General features: G+C 36.3%; 1 protein-coding gene across 1 annotated transcript in view; it reads left to right on the top strand.

The window, feature by feature from the left end:
- FRMPD4 (FERM and PDZ domain containing 4) overlaps positions 1 to 22451 on the top strand; it is a 746498-nt gene that overhangs the window by 432774 nt on the left and 291273 nt on the right.

Here is a 22451-nt window from a genome sequence, read left to right as displayed (position 1 = left end):
CTCTGACAATTCTGAGGTCATAATATAATAAAGTAGATTTTATTTCATCTGAAGCATCTGAGGAAACCAGTTAAAATGTATTTTTTTAAATGGACCAAATTATTTTTATGAAGGCAAGAATTCTTCGTCAGTTGTAAGTATGGAAGAGAATTTGTGCCCAATATGTTCTCATGACTAGAATTATTTTGCATGTCTACAATGCATTCATTTCAGTAAGCATTTATTAAGTGTCTACTATATGGATGGTGATAATAATAATTAAACTTCACTGTAAAGTTAGAAAGCTTCTCTATATCATTCAGCCTTGGGATTCTTAAAGGATGACTTCCAGTGCTTCCCAGACCATACTTTGGGGAAGTAGTTGTATGTATGTACCAGGCATGTATCACGTGTGTGGATCATTGAAATATTATGCTATTATCCCAGCTTCATTTTCTCCTCCTTCCAATTCATCCTTCATACTAGAGATAGAAAGCCTTTATTATGCATAGTTCTGTGAAGGGCATTCACCTATTCAAAAAGCCTTGTTATTTACTGAGTAAAATTAAAACTCCTTTACCTAGCTTTCAAGCCCTGCTATAATATACCACTAGCCTACCTTTCTTACTATATCTCATGTATTCTATAATCCAGCCAGGTTATTATTTGTCTCTCAATTCCTTGTCTCCATGCTTACTTAGAATCCCCCTTGTTCTTTTTTTTAGTGTAATGTTGAATGTAGTTTATTGTAAAACTTTTTTTATATCTAAGCACTTAAATTCTGAATGATCTGTACATATTAATGATTTGTTTTTTCCTTGCCAGTTGAGCTACTTGCAGACAAAAGTAAATGCCCTCCCCCAACCAATACACTTATCTTCATGGTGTACATTATTTTTTATAATATTTTATTTTCCCCCATTACATGTTAAAACAATTTTAAACATTTTTTAAGTTTGGAGTTCCAAATTCTATCCTTCCCTCCCTTCCCTCTCTTCTCCCCTCCCTGAGATGGCAAGCAATCAGATATAGATTATACATGTGCAATCATGTAAAACATTTCTATATAAGTTATTTTGTACAAGACTTGAATTAAAAAAAAAAGAATGAAGGAAAGTGAAAAATAACATGCGTCAGTCTGTATTCAGATAGTATCAGTTCTTTTTCTTGAAGCAGGTAGCATGCTTCATCAAGTGTCCTTTGGGATTGTCCTGGACTCCTTATGTTTTAACATTCTTCCTCCATGCCTTTTACTCTGATTCCTCTCTATAGCTTATTAAGCATTTCAACGAAGATAAAATCTCAATCATTCAATAAATCAATAAACAAGCTTTCAAGCAGGGGCCTGAAATGTGCCAGATAACGTACAATATACAGAGGACAGAAATGCACAGATAAAATAGCCCCTGCCCCCAAAAAAGCTTACTTCTATCAGATGAGACAATATATATGCATACAAATACAAAATGTACGCAAAATGAATTTAAGATAAAGGCATGTTGGTACTAAGTTGTGAAGGCGTTTAGAAGATCAAATGGAGATTATAATTTGTTCCTAGAGGTAATAGGAAGCCCTGGAGTTTGTTGTTTAGGAAATTGATATAAGTAGACCTGTGCTTTAGGGAAAGGAAAGAAAAAAAATGTTCCCAGCTCTGTGGAGAATGGATAGGAAAGAGGGAGGACTTGGGCAGTGGAATCAATCAAGAAGCACTTGTAGTCATGGAGGTTAGAGGTAATAAGGGACAGAATAGACTAGGCTCTTGAACATGTGAGTAGGAAAAAAAGGGAATTGGTGCAAGAGATAGTTTAAAAGTAGAATTGATAAGAGTAAGAAATTAATTGGATATATAAGGTAAGAGAAAGTAAAGCCTTCAAGGATAACTCTGAATTTGCAGAATCTTGTGACTAGAAGGATATAGATTTTAGAGGAAAGATAGTAAATTCTGTTTAGACTTGATGAATATGGTATGTCTATATTTAACTCATTTTAAAATATCTAATAGTTGGAGATGTGAGATTAGGGCTGATATTTATGGCTGGGAGTCAGCCTTCCCTCTCAGAGCTAATGTTTGTAACATTACATATTGTCTTTCTTTTTTAATATTTATTTAACATTTAATTTAATTTTTTTATTTTTAGTTTAATTTAATTAATTTGTTAAATATTAATATTTAACATTTTATTCTGAACTTAAGAAATAAGACAAGTATTTCCACAATATAGTAGAATAAGGAAAAAAACATGATTGTACATGAAACTGAAGATCTATTGTGTACAATTTGCTAATCCTTTTAAATATATAATAAAGTTATTATGTAACTTTCTCTTTTTTTCTTTTATTTTTTCCCTTTTCTCTGCCCCCTGGCTATAAAGATGGCTACAAATGTGTGTGTCTGTGTATGTAGCATAAATGTGTGTGTGTGTATGTGTGTAAAAACAATTCTATATATATGCTTCTATTTATCAGTTCTTTCTCTGGATGCATTAGTATTATCTATGTGTCATATTCTTCAGCTAGAACATAAACTCTATGAAGGCAGAGATCATCTAAATTTGTATTCCCCCAGCTGCCACTTCCAAAACAATGTTCTATATGTAAGTGGTGCTTAGTAAAGGTATTAAATGAATGAACCTAAATATATCTACAGGGTCACATCAGATCCTAGAAAAACAAAGTGAAGTAACTGACAACAAACCTGGAAAATCTCTTGCCTCTTCATGAAAACAAAACAAGACCTAACTAAAAACAAAAACTTAGGCAGCTTTTCATTAGAAAACCAACTGAATTATTTGCTCTTGGTAAATGGCAATATATTTTATGCCTTTCCAATGAATCAGTTGTAAGTCAATCAAATAGATTGATGTTGCCTATAAAAATGATGAGTCTTTGCAAAATTGTTTTATCAACATGTTTGAAAATTAGACGCAACTGTTTGACAGCTTCCACAAGCTCCTGGTTTCCTTCACCACATGCGCATAATCAAGTTCCTTTACATGATAAATGTGGCAGGTCCAGAAAGAACATTCAGTGTGTGTTTTATAGTTAAAGGCAAAACATCAGATGATGCCTGAAGCAGAGAAATAAGTTTTCAAGAACATGATCAGCCTTCTATATGAGATAGGTCTAGTAGTCAACCATGTGGTATGATTAAATGGGAGTCAACTCCTGGCCTCCTCCAACATGTTGTCCCTAGTTCATGATATTCCATAAGACACATAACAGGCAAACATGAAAGGGGAAATAGAATGAGAAGACCAGAGCTTTGGTACTACCCTGATAGGGGCAGATCTGGGTGGAGAGCTGCAATTTGATGACCTGCTTAGTTACAAGGCATCAGAAGGGCAGTAGGCCTCCTGGAAAAATGCTTTTATTTCAAATGAAGCATTCACTGTTGCTAAACTGTGTATAAAGTTTGCCTAGTGATGCCACTTTTGAGGCTACACCCCAAAAATATCAAAGATGGAGGAAAAGATCATATGTGTACAGATCTATCTATAGACATAGATAGATCTATATGTACAAAAATATTTATAGAAACTCTAATAATAGAGAAATGGAAACTAATAGCATACTCAACTCAGAAAGAGCTGAGCAAATTATGAATTCAATGGAATATTAATGTGATATAAGAAATTATGAAGGGGACATTGTCAGAGAAACCGAGGAAAAACAGTATGAATTGATGCAGAGTGAATTTAGCAGAAACAGAACAATTTATATTTTAACATCAATAATGTAAAAATGAATAATTCTGAAAGACTTAAGAACTCTGATCAGCTACTCTGATGTGCTTCTGCCTTGGGGACAGCAAGGTGGCACAATGGATAGAACGTTGGATCTGGATCAGGAAAACCTGACTTCAAATCTTACCTCAGACACTTCCCAGCTGTGTGACTCTAAAAAGTCATTTCACCCTGTTTGCTTCAGTTTCCTCATCTGTAAAATGGGTTAGAGACGGAAATGACAAACTATTCCAGGATTTTTGCTAAGAAAACCCCAAATGGGGTCATGAAGAGTCAGACACACCTGAGAAGTGCCTGAAAGAAGACAGACGCAGACTTTTTTTTCATTTTTTATTTATTCAGTGAATATTTATTAATGCAAGCTCCTGATGGCCAAATCTAATTACTAAATTCTAGATGAATATATCACTCAGGATGACAAATAACCAGTATGCCAGGCAATGTGTCTTCCAGTGGTATACTCAGTACAATCCATGGATATAATCAGAAAATATTATGAAAGATCAGTGGAATTGGAGCTGCTTATGAGTAAGATAATCAGACATATCTTCTTAGAGGTTATAGGAACTGGGGTGAGCATTGAAGGATGGGTAGAATTTCAATAGGCAAAAAATTACAAAGACCATATCAGGCAGGGGTAACTGTATAAAATCATGGAGTTGGGAAAGTATTTGTTTAGGAGACAATAAATAGAATAGCTTGATTATCATTTAGGTCAGAGCTCACAAAGGCAGAAAATGGTCGGACTATGAAGGATCTTAATTTTTTCTGGCACAGAATATAGAATTAATATGCATCCTTTGTTATCTATAGTCTATCCCACAAATGTCCATGTGGGAGTTGATTATATACTAGTTGACCCAACTCGCTTTCTGATGTTTTGAAGGAAGGGTAGAGAGTTACCTTCAGAGGAATGGGTTAAATATATTATTCAGCTGAATTTGACAACATGATTTCTTAGTACCTCTCTAGGTCTGTGATTATATGCTTTATCTCATGCCTATTTCATTTGAAAAAACTTCCAGCTCTTAAAAAACAACTAGTTAATGTAAAAATAAGACATCATCAGAAGTTATTGATCTTTTTCTTGTAGTTGGCTAAAAATAACTCTGGGAAAATAAAGTCAATTACATTTTAGACTTGAAGGAGTTGAATAATTAGGGGTAAAAACAGGATTGAGATTCATGGTTCATGGTCATTAAATGAATTCTATTCACTCAGAGCCTTACACATATCAATAGTCCACCAAACCCATGTCAGGATTTCAAAGAAATTATGTTGCCTTTTCCTTGAACTAATGAGATCATCCAGTCCAACCTATGAATTTTACAGATAACAGCACTACCCCGTAGTCTTGAGAAGTAGAATTGCCCAAGGTCACACAGGTGACAGAGCTGAGACTTAAATACAGGTTCTCTGACTCCAAATCTGGTTCTCTTTCTACTATACAGATACCATTAAGATGGATGTGTATCCTTATGTTTGTTTTTAGAAGCTGTATGTTTTGGGCATTTCCATCTTGTTGGTGTTTAGTCAATTAGCTGTGTCTGACTCTTTGCGACACCACTTGCACTTTTCCTAGCAAAGATAATAGAGTGGTTTGCCATTTTCTTCTCCAGCTAATTTTACAGATGAGGAAACTGAGGCAAACAGGGTTAAGTGACTTGCCCAGGGTCACATAGCTAGTAAATATCTGAGGCCACATTTGAACTGAGGTCCTCCTGACTGGAGACCATGCTATCTATCCACTTGGCCATCTAATTGACTGTTAGTATTTCCATAGGGATTGTCATTCTACAGGCATTGATTAAGTACTTACTCACTGTATACCAGATATTGTGAAAAACACTGGGCAAACAAAGAAAGACGGAATAATTGTCCCTGCTCTCAAGGAGATCGCATTATAAGGTGGGAGGCAATAGGTTGTTGTGTTTGTCCTTCATTCTCAAAGAGGACCATGACATTAGGGAGATGATAACATGACTTGCAATTGACTTTGTTTTGAGTGAGGGGGCGCTTTGCAGAGTCACCAGCCTCTCTTTCTCCTCCAGAGCTATCTGAGTCCAGCATCCAGATATTCATCAGGATGACTGGAGATAGTTCGGGAGGCAACATGTATAGTGTGTGTGTGTGTGTGTGTGTGTGTGTGTGTGTGTGTGTGTGTACCAAATAAATGGAAAATATCTTGGAGGGGAGGCAAAGAGGGAGAGGTTATTCTGAAGGAAGACAGTGAGAGGTCCCCTAAGAGAGCTGAGTTGAGTCTCAAAGGAATTCAGGGAAAGTAGGAGTCAGAGGTGAAGAGAGAGCACTCCAGGAATAAAAAGCGTCTGTGAAAGTTGAAAGAGTTGGGAGATGGACTATCATGTATGAGGAGCCAAATAGGCCAATATCAGTGGGTCATAGTGAATGTAGAGGACAGTAAAGAAGGAAAACTGGAAAGGTGGGAAGAATTATTGGAGATGATGGAAGTAGAGAAAAGTGAAAACAGCTTCTTTCAAGAGTTGGGTAGAAAAACAATTAGAGAGGAGTAACTACAGCAGTTGATAGTCAGTTACATAAATTTGTAATTGACCCAGGCAATTTGTTTGCAATATTTCCTCCAGTTTTGTTCGGCAACATGTCAGTAGGAGCAGAGAATATAAATCTATGCTGTATTGGATGAAAAAAATTATCACTCCCTCCTACTTCCCCCTGCCTTGGTATCTGTGGCCCAAATCCTTCCCAGCTACTTCATCAGTTCTTCCCCTGAGATGTGACTGTCTCTCCAATCACTTCTTGGGCTCTTTCTTTCTGGAGAACATCTTCCTTTCCAAACTCGGACTCTGTAAACATGGGAAGGGAAATGGCCAGATACATTTCCCAATGGCAACTAACTACTTGCATTTTCTACCAGCCAAAATACTTTGCTCATTGGCTAGAGCAAAGGTCCTAGATTAAATTTTCTCCTTCTCTGCCCTCAGAAGCTATAAAAATATTAATCAACAATTCTCTTTTGTTCACTCTGAGCCCCTAGCCATCAGGTCACTGCAAAATTTACCACAGTTCTAAAATCTAATTTTTTTTCTCTCTTTCCTGTATTTGAGTAATGAAACACATCAATCAGCAATGCAATGGTTAGCCATATTTATCTTAAAAACTGATTTTAATGATAAGGTGAATAGGAAGGTAAATAAGCTTTAAGGAAAAAGAAATAAACTTTGGAATCAACAGAGGGAAAGGGAGAGGAGAGTGAGGAATCACCAGCCTTGGTTCTACCCCTAACTTAAGCAGAATCTACACAAATATGCCTGGTGATTCCCAAGTCCAGTGTAGATGACCTCATCCCTGAAGATCATCTCTCACCTCCATGGTGATGGATTGCTGTGGTCTATGTTCTCCCAGTCTACTCCACTGGTTGATGACTCTAGATTCTGGGCACTCCCCCCACCATTTCCATTGTAGCTGCCGATTGCTGTAGCTTTCTATTCATACCTACTCTCATGCCTTTATGCTTACTTTTACTCCTGGTGCCAATATGCTTGTTTCCTTCCCTAATTACTCCAACTACTTCTCTATTCTTTAGGACTAAATGGTCCAAATTGTCAGTCAAAGGGGCAGGGCATCTCCTGAAGGTATACAGGAGAGGAATGCTAGGTATTCCTTTTCATTAGCTGGACATTCCTCTCCAGCATCCAACAGGATGTTATAGAGATAAGGAAATGTACAGATAACATATGTGTAGATAATTGAGGTTAGAAAGAAAAGTAAGGTTAAAGAGCTTGAATGACCTGCCTGAAGTAATATAATAAATTAGTCACCTACAGAGCAGTAGACTGGCCTGGCCCATTCGCTGGAATATCTCCAGTCCTCAAATCTTGGCTCATTTAACCCGGTTCTTTAGTTTCATCCTTCCCCCAAGCTTTGACACTAATGGGCAATGAAAGCATAAGAACCCATGAATCTATAGGCCAGGTGACCCATCATCAATTTAGCCTGCCTCCTGCACCTGCTCTAACACTAGTCCCCTTTGCCAGTTACTGCCCTCTAGACCTTTTCCTTGTGGCCAAATGTCCTATCCTAGAACCAATTTGATCCTCATGAAATGAAAATGAATGTGAAAGTATTTTGAAACGTTTGATATGCAGTAGAAATGCAGGGTACTATATCACTCTAAATAACTATTTGCAAGTATGCATTGTGGGTATAGACAAGATTCCACTATAATTCTTATCTTAGCCTTCAGGACTCCACTGACTATCTCTCACACACATACACATCAAGGAAAGTTTCGAGTCTTATGCTCTAATGCAAGGGTCTGTTTCAATAATTTTTTAGGATATTTTTCCCCTTTTAAAATGGAATCTAATTTTGATCACTTCAGTTGATGCATTGAATACATTATTTTATTTGTTTTGCTTAATATTTAATTTGTTCATGTTGATTCTTCAAGTTGAGTGATTTTACAGAGTGAAGAGAACATTTGTATTTATATGAATTTAAATTAAATCACAGGAGTTGGATTTTACTGCATGGCTGGCTGAATTTGTGTGGAACAGACAATAAATCAAGAAAATACCACATTGGTTAAAATATGCATCCAAAGCTATTATGAATCTGTTCAAATCCTGCTTAATAATGTATGTTTATATGACTTAAGAACGGCTCTATATACCAGTTCAGATTCAATAAACATTTATTAAGTGCTTACACAACTAGAGAGCACAGTTAACTACAGCTCTGGAGCTAGAGTCAAATCCTGCCTCAGGCATTTACTACCTTCGTGACCCTGGTTAAATCACCTTTACCTCAGTCTGCCTCAATTTTTCATCTGTAAATTGGGGATAATAATAGCACCTACTTCGCAGGGTCCTTAAAAAGATAAAATGAAAAAAAATATTTTAGAGTACTTTTCAAACTTTAATACACTATATAAATGCTAGCTATTATTTTATTATTATTGTACTAGGTTCTGAAAATACGAAGGTAGATGTTAGGCATAACATGATCCCAGAGAAGATGCCATCCTAAGTAAGGAAGGGAAAGAACAGGGCAATGAGAAAGTATAAGCTAGGAAACTGACACAATAGTAGATAAAGTATTCGTGTGAATATCATAAAAAAAGGAGTAAAAGGAGTGTAACAAAGGGTGAGGTTCATTCAAAATGCTATTAGAAGCTTCAGAAGGAAGGATAACTTTCATTTGGAGGTCAGGAGTATGTGACAGAAGGGTTCGTATAGGAGATGCTGTCACATGAATTGGATCTTGAAAGAAGTAAGGGATTCAACAGGCCTAAAGCAAAGAATCTTGTTTAAGGATAGAGGACAGATTTTTCTCCCCTGTTTCTTCAACCTCTCTTCCTATGGTAGGATCTTCACCCCCTGCTCTGGATGCTTCTTAGCTTTCCAATTTCCTCCCTAAAAGATGTTGGCAAGAACAGAAAACAGAACTACAGATGTGGCCTGAGCAGAGCATAGGACATTAGAAACTGTAACAGCTCTATTTCTGGAAATTATACCTCTCTTAAAAGTGCCTAGAATTACATTAGTATTCTTGACTTCTCTATCACCCTGTTGACATGTTTAGTCCATTGCAACACTCATATTATAATTCAAAAACTGAGAAACACTTAATTTTTAAAAGATATTTTAAAATAAGTTTCTTGATGCATTTTTAGTATATCACTACTCATTGATCATTCCCTTAAAATAAGGAAAAATAATAAAGCCTAGTTAATCAAGTGTGAACGTATCTGACAGTGTTTGCAACATTCATCAACTATAATCCCCTCCTTTCTACTGAAAGTAGAGAAATATATTTCAAAATATGTTCCCTGCAGCTGACTAGGAATGATATTCACTCAGTTTGCCTTTATTTTAGTGTTCTTTTCATTAGTTGTAACTATTCATATTATATTCTTAGATTTGAATATTTCCCTCTGAATCAACTCATGCAGACCTATCTCCTTCCCTACCCACAAGAGGCTTGGATTGGGCTCCAAGATTTTTTTCAGCCATGTCTCCTTGATCTTGTACTTCTAAAGTCAATATGTTTTAATACAGTTGTAAGTCTTTACATTTATCCCAGTTAAATTTCATCTTATTCAATCTGGCCCAGTGTTCCAACCTGCCCAGATATTTTTGGCTCCTAACTCTCTCATCCAACGTCTCAGTTATTCTTCCTGGCTTTCTGTCATCTACAAATTTGATAAGCATGACATGTCTTCCTTTACCCAAGCCATTGGTAAAAATGTGAAACAGAGAATGGCTGGGCACAGATCCCTGGGGTACTCTACTAGACAATATATTTGCACATATTGCTTTCATTAAGGTTTTGTTGTAATATTTGTTATTTTAGTTTATTTTTACAATTATGCTATCTTCATACTCCTTCCATCCTTATAAGAAGCCCTATTACATCACTGTGAAGCAATGAATACAGTTATTTTGTGGGGTTGCTCTTGCTACTTTATATTCAAAATCACTATTCCTTCCTCTTTTAAAAAATGATTTTTTTCTCAGTTTGTACATGCATAAGAGCTGATGAGGGGAAAAAAGAGAAGAAATTTTGCTTTCTTCAGAGATGCTTTTGAGCATAAAGTGCAATCTTTTCTGTACTAAATTATAATCTCATGTGAAGAATAATCTAGCAGCATCTGCATCACTGTTATATTTGGATGTGATATGAAAACACTTTGTGATACTAGTGCATGGTGGATCATCACCAAGTTCTCAAGGTCAAAATCACCAGCTTGTGGACAACTACTACATATGAGTGTGTGTGTGTGTGTGTGTGTGTGTGTGTGTTGATCTTAGTTTTAGGTCATGGGATCATAGATCTAAAGGTAGAAGAACATTTGGCAATCTAATTCAACCTTCTCCTTTTACAGACGAAGAAACAGATGTCAGAGAGGTGACATGACATGTCATTGTTACACAAGTAGTCGAGGTCGAATTTGACCTCAATCCTCCATATCCAAGTTCTGTACTCTTTGTACTGCACCATATTGCCTGTTTAGGGTGATCGAGGGTCTCCTTTCAGCCCAGAGATTGATAAATGTTATTTGAGATGTTTCATGCCCTTATTCCTGCTGATTTTGCTTGTTAATGCCTGGAACCGTGTTGAGAAGCATTCTTAAAACCACTGGAAGTATTGCTTTATTTTTGCCACGTGCTAGATTTCTACTGTTACAATTCTAAGGCAGCCAGGGCAACTAAGCTATGGGGGGGGGCAGAAAGCAGTAACTGTGGGGAATAGAACCAAGTACTATACCAGCATTCCTCCCACTCTGGGCTTGTCAGTAGGCAGCGGATGAAAGCAAGAAGAGGCTGGATTTGTGAGAGAGTTGTTGTAGATAAGTCTAGGCTACTCTGCAGATATTCTAAGACGGTTTGTTGGCAAAGGAAAAAGAAAAGTGGGGACTAGGTGAGACTTCTTCCCTGAAGAATAGTTCAGAGCAACTGTGAAGATCTCTCAATCCTATATGGCTTTCCCTGTGGGTCTCTTAGGGACAGAGAAGATCCAAAGGTTGGGCACTGATGAATTCAAAGCATAAGGTAAGTGATAGCTGTTCCCTTGAAAACACCTCTTGAGATATTCCCTTATTTTTTCTCTGGGTTTCTTGTATTAGCTGTCACAAGAGCCTAGCAGAAAGAAAAGGCCGAATCTTGAAACTAGCAGCCATAGAGATTATAGGTAGAAAAGTATAATCTTACCACTTCCATGTTCCTTTTGCACCAAGAACAAAATTTTCCCATTGAAACATTATAAATGGTGATCGTTCCCAAAGAGCCTATTTAACATGTAATGAAGCTGAAACAACAGGCATTTGCAATGAAATATAGTAGAAAATAATACCACTGTAAATACATGGGAAAGGTTCTCACTGAGTGACCCAGGAACCTATCTACCATTTGTAACAATGAATGTAGGAAAATGGGCACTGGGTTCTAGAGATCTGTTTGACAGAAATATTCCAAGAATATATCAAGTTGTTATCACTTCTATAACAGAGTCCTTCATAAGTTCAAATCATCAGGTGCAGGCAAAGAATATCCTAGCATGTTGTACCAATTGGCAAATGTGGTTGCTGAGTTTTGAAAGATAAGGAAGAACATGAAGGAAAAGCCTGCTGATTTTCAAGGAAGGTAAGAGAGTAAAGTCCCCAGACTATATGTCAGTGAGCTTTACTTCAATTCCTGGTAAAATTCCCAAGGCTTTGCTAAGAAGTGAATAGTGAGAAGAAAAAATTGTGATTGTAAAGAGACAAGATGGTTCTACTGGGAAAAGATAATGCTGGACCAAACTTTTTTTTTTTAATAAAGATACTAGCTAGCAGGTTAGGAGAATGATATAAATGTAATGAACCTAAATTACAATAGAAAAAAATTTGGTAAAATTTGTCATGTTATTTTATGTGGACCTGATAAAGAAACACGGGCTAGATCATAGTAAAATTAGATAGAATAGGAGCTGGTTGAAAGGGCAGATGAAAGCATAGTTATTAATGGCTTAACGTCAGCTTGGGGGAAGATCTCTAGTCACTTCAGTGCCCCAGGGATCTGTACTTGTCTCTGTTCTCTGTGGCATTTTTATTGACTGGAATGAAGGCATAGGTGACATTTTTTATGAATTATCAGATGATAAGAAGATAGGTAAGAAAGTTATCACATTAGATGATAGATAAATTTCATCTTAATCCAAATCAAATAGGATAATATTTTATAAGAATAATAAAATCTGACAGATGGGGCTCAAAAATGAACCTCAAAAACAAAATAAGGGAAGTATGATGAGAGCATATTTTGCCTAAAAAATCTGGGGATTTTCAATAGATGGAAAATTCATTATGAATTAATATTGTGGCAATGAATGAAAAGAAAAAGAAAAATTAATAGGAACATTACCTACATTAGGAAAGGCATAGTATTCAAAACAAGGGAAGTGAAAGTCCCACTGCACTGTGTCCTATTCCAACCACATTTGGAGCTGGCTTCTCGGCACCCAAGTGGAAGGATATTGGACAGCATCCAGAGGAGGTCCACTAGGATAGTGAAGGACCTTGAGCTCTTAACATATAAGAATAATTTGAAGGGACTGGACATATTTAACCTATAGAAATGAAGACTCTTGGAATTTGGTGTCTGTGTTCAAGTATTTAAAGGACAATCAGTGTGGATTTGTTGTATTTATCCCCACAGTGTAGAACCATGAGCAATTAGTAGAAGTTTCAGAGATACAAAGGTAGACTTGACACTAGGAGAAACCCCCAAACAACTTGAGTTGTCCAAAAATGGAATTAGGTGGTGGCCTCGAGAGGTGGTAGATTTCTTTTACTTGGAGGTCTTCAAGCAGAAGCTGGATCCTAATTTATTGAATATTTTACAATTCCTTCTGAATCAATGCTGTTGAACATTTTATAAATCCCTTCATATCTAAGCTAGAATAGATGACTGATGAGGTCTTTTCCAACTCTCAAATTCTATGATTCTTTGCTTTGTACCCCCTCTGTTTTCAAAGAAGGAAAAAATTGGCAAAAAGAAGAAATATGAGAAGCATTAGTGATCTGTAATTGAAGCCATCTGCTTCTATACACATTTACCTCCTCCTTTCCTTCCTAGAATCTCTCAACTCCCAAAATTCCATTATGATCTTAAAGAAACACTTGTCACTTCTCTTCCTGATAGATTAAAAAGAGTTCATCATTTAACTCCTTCCCATTGCTAAAGTGTCTTTACCTTATATATTTCTCAACATTTTTGCTTGGCTTTGAAGTTCTGCTCAACACAGATTCAAGAAAGCAGCATATACAATGCAACAATATAAAAATAACCACAATAGAAAGAACCACACACAAAGGGAAAATCAAAAGTGAATGTTGCAAAATTATAAAAAAAAATAAACATGCCTCAAAAGAAGAGATATTACAGGAATCTCCCAACCACCCCTTCATGGAGATGAGAGATCTATGGATGTTGCAAATTGCACATGTGTTTGGACTTTTTCAATGTACTGATAACTTGTAATGAGTTTTCCTCTTTTTCTTTATTTGTTACATCTGTCTGAGACAACTGTCTGGAAGGGATAAGGAAAAGGGAAAATTATAGGGATACAAAACTATAAGGATTTCTGTGTGTGTATATGTATATGTATGTGTGTGTGTGTGTGTATATATATGTATATATATGTTACATATATATATAATCGTATATGAACTTACTGGGGAAAATTATGATGATATCAAAATAAAGTTCCTCAATGCAAACTTATTTTAAAATGTTCCTCTTTGGCTCTGTTATTTTTATGGAGAATATTTTGAAGTTTTCTATCCCATTAAAGATCTATTTTTTCCCTGAAATAGTATACACAGTCCTGTAGTATAAGTTCTTCTTGATTCTAAGTTTTTATCTTTTGCCTTTTGTAACATTGCATCCTTGATTTTCTACTTTTTGAAGTAATCACTGCAAAGTCTTGTGTGAGCCTGACTGTGGCTCCTTGGTACTTGAACTTTTTCCTTCTGGCTGCTTACAATGTGTTTTTTCTTTAAGAAATTCTGGAGTAGTTTTTTTTTTAATTTTTAAAAAATTTTTTGCCATGACATTCCTTGCAATTTTGACTTTGATTTTTTTAAGGGGGTAACTGGTATTTTTTTTAATTTTAACTTTGACTTCTGATTCAAAAATATTCAGGCAATTTTAATTATTTTATATTATGTAGTAAGATACATAAGTGATTTTGTTTCATAATGGTTTTTAGCGAGTCTGATGATTCATGAAGTTTTTTTTTCTTCACCCATTTCCCAACCAGTTGCATCTGATACTATAGAGCTATTTTTCAATCTATTGATTTTGTCCTAATATTTCCTTCTTTCTCATGGAGTCAATGGGTTGTTTACTGCATTCTAACTCAAAGACAAACATTTATTAAGTATTGTTTTCAATGATGCTAAGCTACTTATTTTCCTCCTAATTCTTTTCTCCATTTTAAAAAATTTTACTTATTTTATTTCACTTAATTTTTTTATTTTACTTATGTTTTAAAAATCTTTTGCTTTATTTCTCCTGGTCGTTCTGTAGTTCTTGTGACCAAACCACTGTTTTCTCTGAAGCTCAGTTTACATTTGTTGTGAAATTATCCTTTTCTTTGGTGTGTACTTCTGAAGTATCTCTTTACCCATAATCTTTCTTTATAGTATTCAATGTCTTCTTCTGTTTGCTCACATATGCAGCCTCGATTCTTGATTTGGGACTTTGTCCCAGAGATAAAATCTGGCACATATAACGTCCTTGGATTGAATGGTCCACCACTGTTTACTCTAAACCTCAATTAACTGGGTTTCTGTCACAAACCTCCATCTATCCTGGTGTATTAGCACTGAGTGCTAGCAGGTTTCAGGACGTGCTTGGATCATCTGTATTAAGAGCACTGCTGTCTTTAGGGATCTTTGGAGTGTCTTATCTTATATTACTGTGTCCTTCTGGACCCTAGGGACATCTTAGTCATAGTGCTTCCTCCTCCTGGCTCCATATTCATAGTCAAAGTAAATTTCTGTAGTTTTCTGATCCCCCCCCCCAACAAGGCTTCCCTTGCCAAGCGGTCTAGACTTGTTGCCTCCTGGATAGAGTACCAGAGGCTTCAGAGACCCCTGTAGCCTGTTTTCTGCCTTGTATCTCTATACCCTGTGTTGTGACCCTGTATCCACAGTCATAGAGGTAGAAGGTTACTGAGACCCCTGTGATTTTCCAACTTGTATTCTTGTGCTTAAGTTGGTTTCTCTGATTGAAGAATTCCATAGGTCTATGGCTGTCTTTGCTTACCAAGGTTTCTCTTTGGATTTCTTTATCATTATTAAGTCTGACACTATTTTTAGAACTTTACTGCAGTAGATATGTGAGAGCTTGGCTCCTTGTAAACTTTTACACCACCATCTTAACTGAAAACCCACCAATAAAAGGGGGTGGGTGGGTGTGTTTTAAGTATAAAGTTAGTGATGACTGAAAGCAACCAAGAAGTAGTCAGTAGAGAGAAACATCTTGGGAGTTGGGGGAGTGAGGAAGAGGGAAAAAAGGAGAGATGGGAGCAAATTGCTGGAGAAGATGAGAGGGAAAGGAATTAAGGGCATTCATAGAGAGCCACTCATAGAGTAGCAATCAAGAAGGGCCACCTGAAAACCTCTTTGACCTTCATTTTTCTAGTCTGTAAAATGAAGGGGCTGACCTAAATGACCCTTCCTGGCTCTACATCTGTGATCCTACTATACTGTGATTTTTTGTGTGTGTCATCTTTTCCAAAAGTTCAGTTTTTTAACATTTTAGTCACTAGCCTTTACAGGCTGGGGAATTTTATACTTGTGAGATAAATTAAGATTTCAGGAGCATAGACCCTGTCTCACAGTGCTGGCTGACACTCCCACACAATACCAGTCACACAGGAGGTACAATCAATAATTGAATTGAATTTAGTTGAATTAAAAGCAAACTTACAAGAATCATATTGGAGAGTGATCTGGACTTTCAATGAAAGAGCTATAAAAGTAATTTTCCCTCTGACTTAATAGTCCCACAACTCAGAATATACCCTAAGGTCATTATCCAAAATCAAGAAGAAAAAAATATCTGCATGAAAAAATTTAGAGCTATATCATTTATAATAATGAAACAGTGGAAACAGGCTGAATGATGGTAGGAGAGTGACCAATTCAATTGTGATCTCTCCTAAGATCACTGGAATGCAGGTAAGAATGATAAATGTTGGAAATATAAAGATACATGTAACAACTGATGCAGAACAATGTAAAGCAAATAAAATAGGATTAGGGCAATGTTTATAATGGCTTACACTGTGTTAAAGGGGGAAAACATACATGAAACCAGAAATGAATGGGAAAGTAAAGCGAGACTAAATAAACTACTATTATTCCAATGTAGAAATCATTTTAGTGGAAAATTTAAAACATGCTTCATGTTTGTAAAATACTTAGAAAGGAAAATGATGCATTGCCCCATACTTGATGTACTGTACTCAATAGCTCTTAGGATACTAGATTAAGAGCTTCGTATTGAACAATCAGTAATTACTTTTGGAATCCAACCATGCAATCAGTTTTGAATATATTCAGCTACACTCTCATTTAGCCCCCAAGTTTCCATATTTCCCAAGAGAAGAAAATAAGACAATTTCCGCCAAAGAATTGGCTTTGTGCTTGGTAGTGATCTGAGGCCTCCATTGGAAAGATTTAGGTCCCAAAGCTATCACCTTTTTGTGGACTTCTCTTTGTGGACAGGAAAAGAGGAATTATTGTCAAAATTTGTATTGATCACTTTCATTGGGACACAACTGGATCAATTTAATTCAACCAATGGTTAAACATCTCTGTATATTAAATCTATGGTATGTGTATAACATTAGGCATATAAAATTTAGAGAAGGTATAACCCCTATGCTATGTATACAAATAACTATGCATGATAAGAGATTAAAATAAATAATATAGAATAAGACCATAAAGAAGGTGTGAAGTATTTTGTGGATGTTAAGGAGGAAAGGCTATTTCTGACATTGGACTGAACAGAGAAGGCTTCACAGAGAGTTTTTATTTGAATTGTGCCTCAAAGAATGAATTGGAATTCATTAGTTATTGGGAAGGAAAGAATTTAAGGCATTGAATTTTGAGTAGAGGCACAGAGGTGGCAAAGTGTAGCAATGGTACAGAAGATGGTGAATGAAGAAGATAGTTGAGTTCAGCTTAAGTACCCGATGGTAAGAAGTAATAAGAGTCAAGACTGCAAAGACAGACTGATGTCAGATTATATTTTCACGATGAAAGTGCATCAGAAATGCTCAATCAGGGGAAAGAAAAAAAATCCAAACACCTACTAGAGTTATTTAGCAGTTTGTTTATCATGGAGTTTTTTAAGCAAGATAAAATTTTGTATGCATATTTTAATTCCTTTATTTGTATGTTTAATTTGTTCAATGTCACTAAGGCTTTCCAAATTAAGTTAGTTGATGCCAACAAATTGGGAAATAGATGTTAAATTGTCTCCTTTTAAAAAATATCCATTTGTTTGTTGTGTTATGTGTTAAGATGGGTTAGGATCCTTAGATCTCATCTATATCATAATTAAGCAAGTGTTCTGTTTATGGTTGGAGGTTTTATTTGGTGACATCTTTCTGAAATGTTGTTCACTGCTTCCTGCACATACTTTGTAATGTTTGTAATGAAATTCAGGCTTCCTCCAGGTCTCTATTGTAATTCTCTACTTCACATGTAAATTATATTTGAAAGCACTCCGTCTTTCCCCAAAGGTGATTAAGGCTTAAAAAGGGGGGAGGAGGGACGGTTCATTTATTTGTTTTTTAATAAGTTAGCCTCATTAGGGGAAGGATATTTTTTTTTAGCTTTTGAGAAAACAAAAGTTATTTATACATTAATGTTAAGGTCTCAACTAGAGACAGTTTAAGAGAAACATTTTTAAAGAAAAAGGAAAATTGTCTATGGTATATACAGTTCTATATACAAGAGAGAAGAAGGAAGACAGGTCATGTGGAAGGGGAAAAGATACACACATACACACACACACACACGGTGAAGGGAAAGGAGGCTGGGCATCTGGGGTCAGAGTTCTTGGCTAGTCACCTGTTTCATGTAGGTTTTCAGCATGTACTTTTTAGAGGCTATGGGGAATTCAATAGGTTTTCAATGGATTGTCAATGTTGGGTTCTCCTAGCAGACTCTGGAGAGATAGTAAGATGGTCCTGATGTTGTGCTGGGCTAACCCCTTATCCTTGAGGTTGTCCAAACAGATATTGTCTTGGGTATTCACACTGGGATGGTGATAACTGTCCATAATTTATATTAATTTCATAATGTCCATAACCCCAAAGAAATTGTTGAGTTCTCTATGTGGACATCCTTTCTTTTGTAGTCACTGAGTTATATCATATGATTTTCTGATTTTGGAAAACTTTGTGAATAAATGGATAGAATTCAACTGAATCTACATGCATATATATATATATAAGTAGTTGTAATACAAGATTGCCTCAGAAAGCCTTACAAATTTGTTGAAAGTGATAGTAGTCACAGCAATTACTGTTCTTAAGGAATTGATGGATTTTATATTATTTCTGCTTAGCATTCAATGGCTTAAGTTATATATCAAAGCAGTGAAGTATGTATCTATAACACTCACTGGAGAATTCTTCCCCTTGCCTACTTTTGCATATAAAAGGAATAAAGTCTGTTATACTTTTTGGTATGTACAAAAGCCAGAAGTTTATGTTTGTCTCTTTTTGTATTAGCAGATTCTTGGTTTCTTTGGGTCACCAACTTTATCATAGGCTCACATACTTTTAACTAGAAGGAACTTGGGAATCATGGAGAAATTGATGAAGATGATTAAAAGAATTGAAAATGATGGATGTTCCATGAGGGGAAAATTAAAGAAATTAAGATTGCTTTGCTAGTGGAAGAAAAAGAAAGAGACCTACAGAATTCTTTTGAGGAAGCTGCTGGGCTCCATTGTTTCTCATGGCCGCAGAGTATGGTACAAAATAAAAGGGCCTAAATTAATACAGCAGGTATTTTAGAATCATAAGATCACTGTAGATAGAGATAGAAGGTCTGCTAAAGACCATTTCATCCACCTCATGACCACCACTTTCCACATTTTAAAGATGAAGAAACTGAGATACAAGGAGGTTGTGACTTCCCCAAAGTCATACAGGTGGGAAATCTCAGAGGTGCGATTTGAACCCAAGTGTTCGGACTTCACAACCAGTGCTCTTTCTACTGTACCAAGCCGCCTTCCAATGGATTAAAGAACGTATCGAGTATCACAATAACATAACATGAAAATAGGCTGAGGGGATGGGACTTTGTACAATCTTCATCCCTAGAAAGGCAAGGAGAGGACAGAAGAATAAAGGAGAGCAGGGAACAGAACAAGAGTGCATATGACAGGACATGAAAGGACAAGTCAGGAGAAGAGAGTGTGGGAGAGGTCAGGAGAGGAAAGGTCAGGAAAGCAGAGGACAGAAGAGGACAGGAGAAGAGAGTGTCTCCATCACTTTAGGAAAGAAAAACTACCCACACTGTATGGTTCAGAGCAGGGACCCCCAAACAGTAGGTGAAATGCCTAAGATTTTTATTGCTAGATAGGGCTTTAAATTTCATTTATTCTAGTCCTCTAATTTTACAGATAAAAATTCTTTCACAGATCTCAATTTTTCCTAGTATATTTCCAAGATGATTGCCACTACCATGACCCTTGTTTTCCTTTCTTGATTGCCTAGCAGAGAAAGGATCTCACTTAGCAGTGATATTCACTTACATGCTCTGCTCAATACTCTTCCTTACTATCTTCTACAGTTACTTCAAATGGTTTAGGGAAACTAAAGGACTGGGCTCCCCATTATAAACACTCATCTACCTGAAGTCTCTAAAGCATGTTTCTATGGAGTCTATAAAAGCGTCATCACATACTGATATCACATCATCTGACATATATGCTTCTGTAGCATTTAAGAACCACAGAGGTTTTCTAGAGCAGCATGTACCTGAACAACTATTTCCCTTTACAACATTTCTAACAAGTGCTTTTCTGGAATACATTAAATGAGTTGAGAAGTCACCACATTTCAAGACAGTCCATTTTGCTTTTAGAGAACTGGACTGGGAAGCAGAAAGATTCGTCTTCCTGAGTTCAAATCTGGCCTCAGATACTTGCTAGCTGTGTGGAACTAGACAAGTCACTTAATCTTGTTTGCCTTGGTTTCCTCATCTGTAAAAATGAGCTGGAGAAAGACATGGCAAATTACCCCAGCATATTTACCAAGAAAAACCCAAATGGAGTCAGAGAGTTGGACATGACTGAAATGATTTCAACAACAATTATACTTTAGGGCAGCTAGGTTGAGCAGTAGAGAGTGCTGGGCCCAAAGTCAGAAATATCCAATTTCCTGAGCTGAAATCTGGCCTCAGACATTTACTAGCTATGTGAGTGGGGGCAAGTCACTTAACCCCATTTGCCTTAGTTTCCTCATCTAAAAATGAACTGGAAGAGGGAAATGGCAAATCACTCCAGTATCTTTGCCAAGAAAATCCCAAATGGGCTCACGGAGAGTTAAAAATGACTGAACAACAGCAAAAGTTCTCCTTATTTCAAGTACAAATTTGCCTCTTTAGAGTTTACACCCATTATTCCCAGGACCAAGTAGAACTCTAATCCTCCTTCAGAAGATAGCCCTTCAAATGCTTGAAGATAATTATCATGTCTCCCCTAATTCTTTCCCAAAGGAAACACATGCTATGATACCACAAAATGTACCTCAGGGCCCGTATGCATGTTCAAATTTATCAGCATTCATAAAGTTTTGAAAAGTATTTAAAAGAGACTCTAAGAATCATTCTTTTCCCTTTCTCAAGCATAATTACCTCTTCAAAATGCCAATGTTTGGTGATATCTAATAGCAACTGGGCCCAGTTAGGGTATTTCTGAGTATACTTTGCTCCAGGAGAGCTTCTTGCAGAATCTTTCTTGGAGCCCTGCTATCTAAATTGAAGTAATTGGTTATGGATAATATATGCTTGCGCACTCTGATAATTGTTGACTTTGAGCAGTTTCTGTGTATTATTTATTCCTGGAACACCAGCCACCTAGAATATGGCATACCTCTGCTTTACTATCCACAGTTACTTTCAATCTGCTCCTGGAACAAACTGCCACTGGGTATTGACAGGTATAAAAAGCTAATATGTGGGTTTATGCCAGCATTTTACATCAGTGATTTGCCTTAGGCTTTATAATGCACCTGGCTGGTGTCTAATTAGTCATAGTTCCTAAATCTTGATTTGGGACTGAAGAGGCAGGGGACAAAGGTTTAGTGTTCCCTACAGAAGGTTCATAAAAGCTATAATTCGCTTCCATAGGTGGGCATTTCAACTAAGATCAAGTAATAGGAGGCATATGGCTGGGCCAGGGCTTTCCAACCCTTTCAAATATGATGTGAGGGACTTTAAAAAAGCAGTTTTTTTAATCCAAAAATCCTCACAAGGAAGTTGTAATATTAGCATCCATTTGTCGAGATACATAATGATACATGCTTATTACGAATTCAGAAATGTTTTAAAATACATTTGCATTTTATTAATCACAAAACATCCATATACATTTCAAAAATAGTAATGTATAGCTATATAAGATAAATTTTTTATTGAGTGTCCAGAAGACATATTTGTTTATCTATTACAATTTCATAACTGCTTGTTTTGTTAGCAACCTGATATAGTAGAGATCTGGATTTCCAGTCTAAAAGTCTTCAGTTCAAGTCTTGCCACTTACATGTCTTAGCTATGTGACCCTAGCCAAGTTAGTTAACTTCCTAATGCTCTGAGCAATTCTCTAAGATTATAAATTGCAAAGAAGGTGCTGACTCACTTTACTATACAGTTTCCTTACTTAGGAGTTCTCTATACCAACAAAATCAGAAGACTTTCCCTAAGTAAAAATCAACTTGATAATGTTTGCTTGCATATTGATTTGCAGGTTGCTTTTGCAAAGGTCTTTAAACACTGAACTTTGTTTGGGAATGATCACTGGCCTAGGCATGGTCCTTACAAAGATACGTAGATGTGGGGATCCTAATTTTGTTGCTGTTGTTGTTGTTTTTTAATGCCCATAATGGGATTGAATTCACTGGTATCCAAGGTCCTTTCCCCATGGTTCTATATTCTTAGGCTTTTCTCCATGG

This window comes from Phascolarctos cinereus, unplaced genomic scaffold (assembly GCF_003287225.1).
Source record: "Phascolarctos cinereus isolate Bilbo 61053 unplaced genomic scaffold, phaCin_HiC Scaffold_726;HRSCAF=1367, whole genome shotgun sequence".
NCBI lineage: Eukaryota > Metazoa > Chordata > Mammalia > Diprotodontia > Phascolarctidae > Phascolarctos > Phascolarctos cinereus.
Note: the sequence above shows the minus strand (reverse complement) of the source record. Positions and strands in the feature narration are given on the sequence as shown.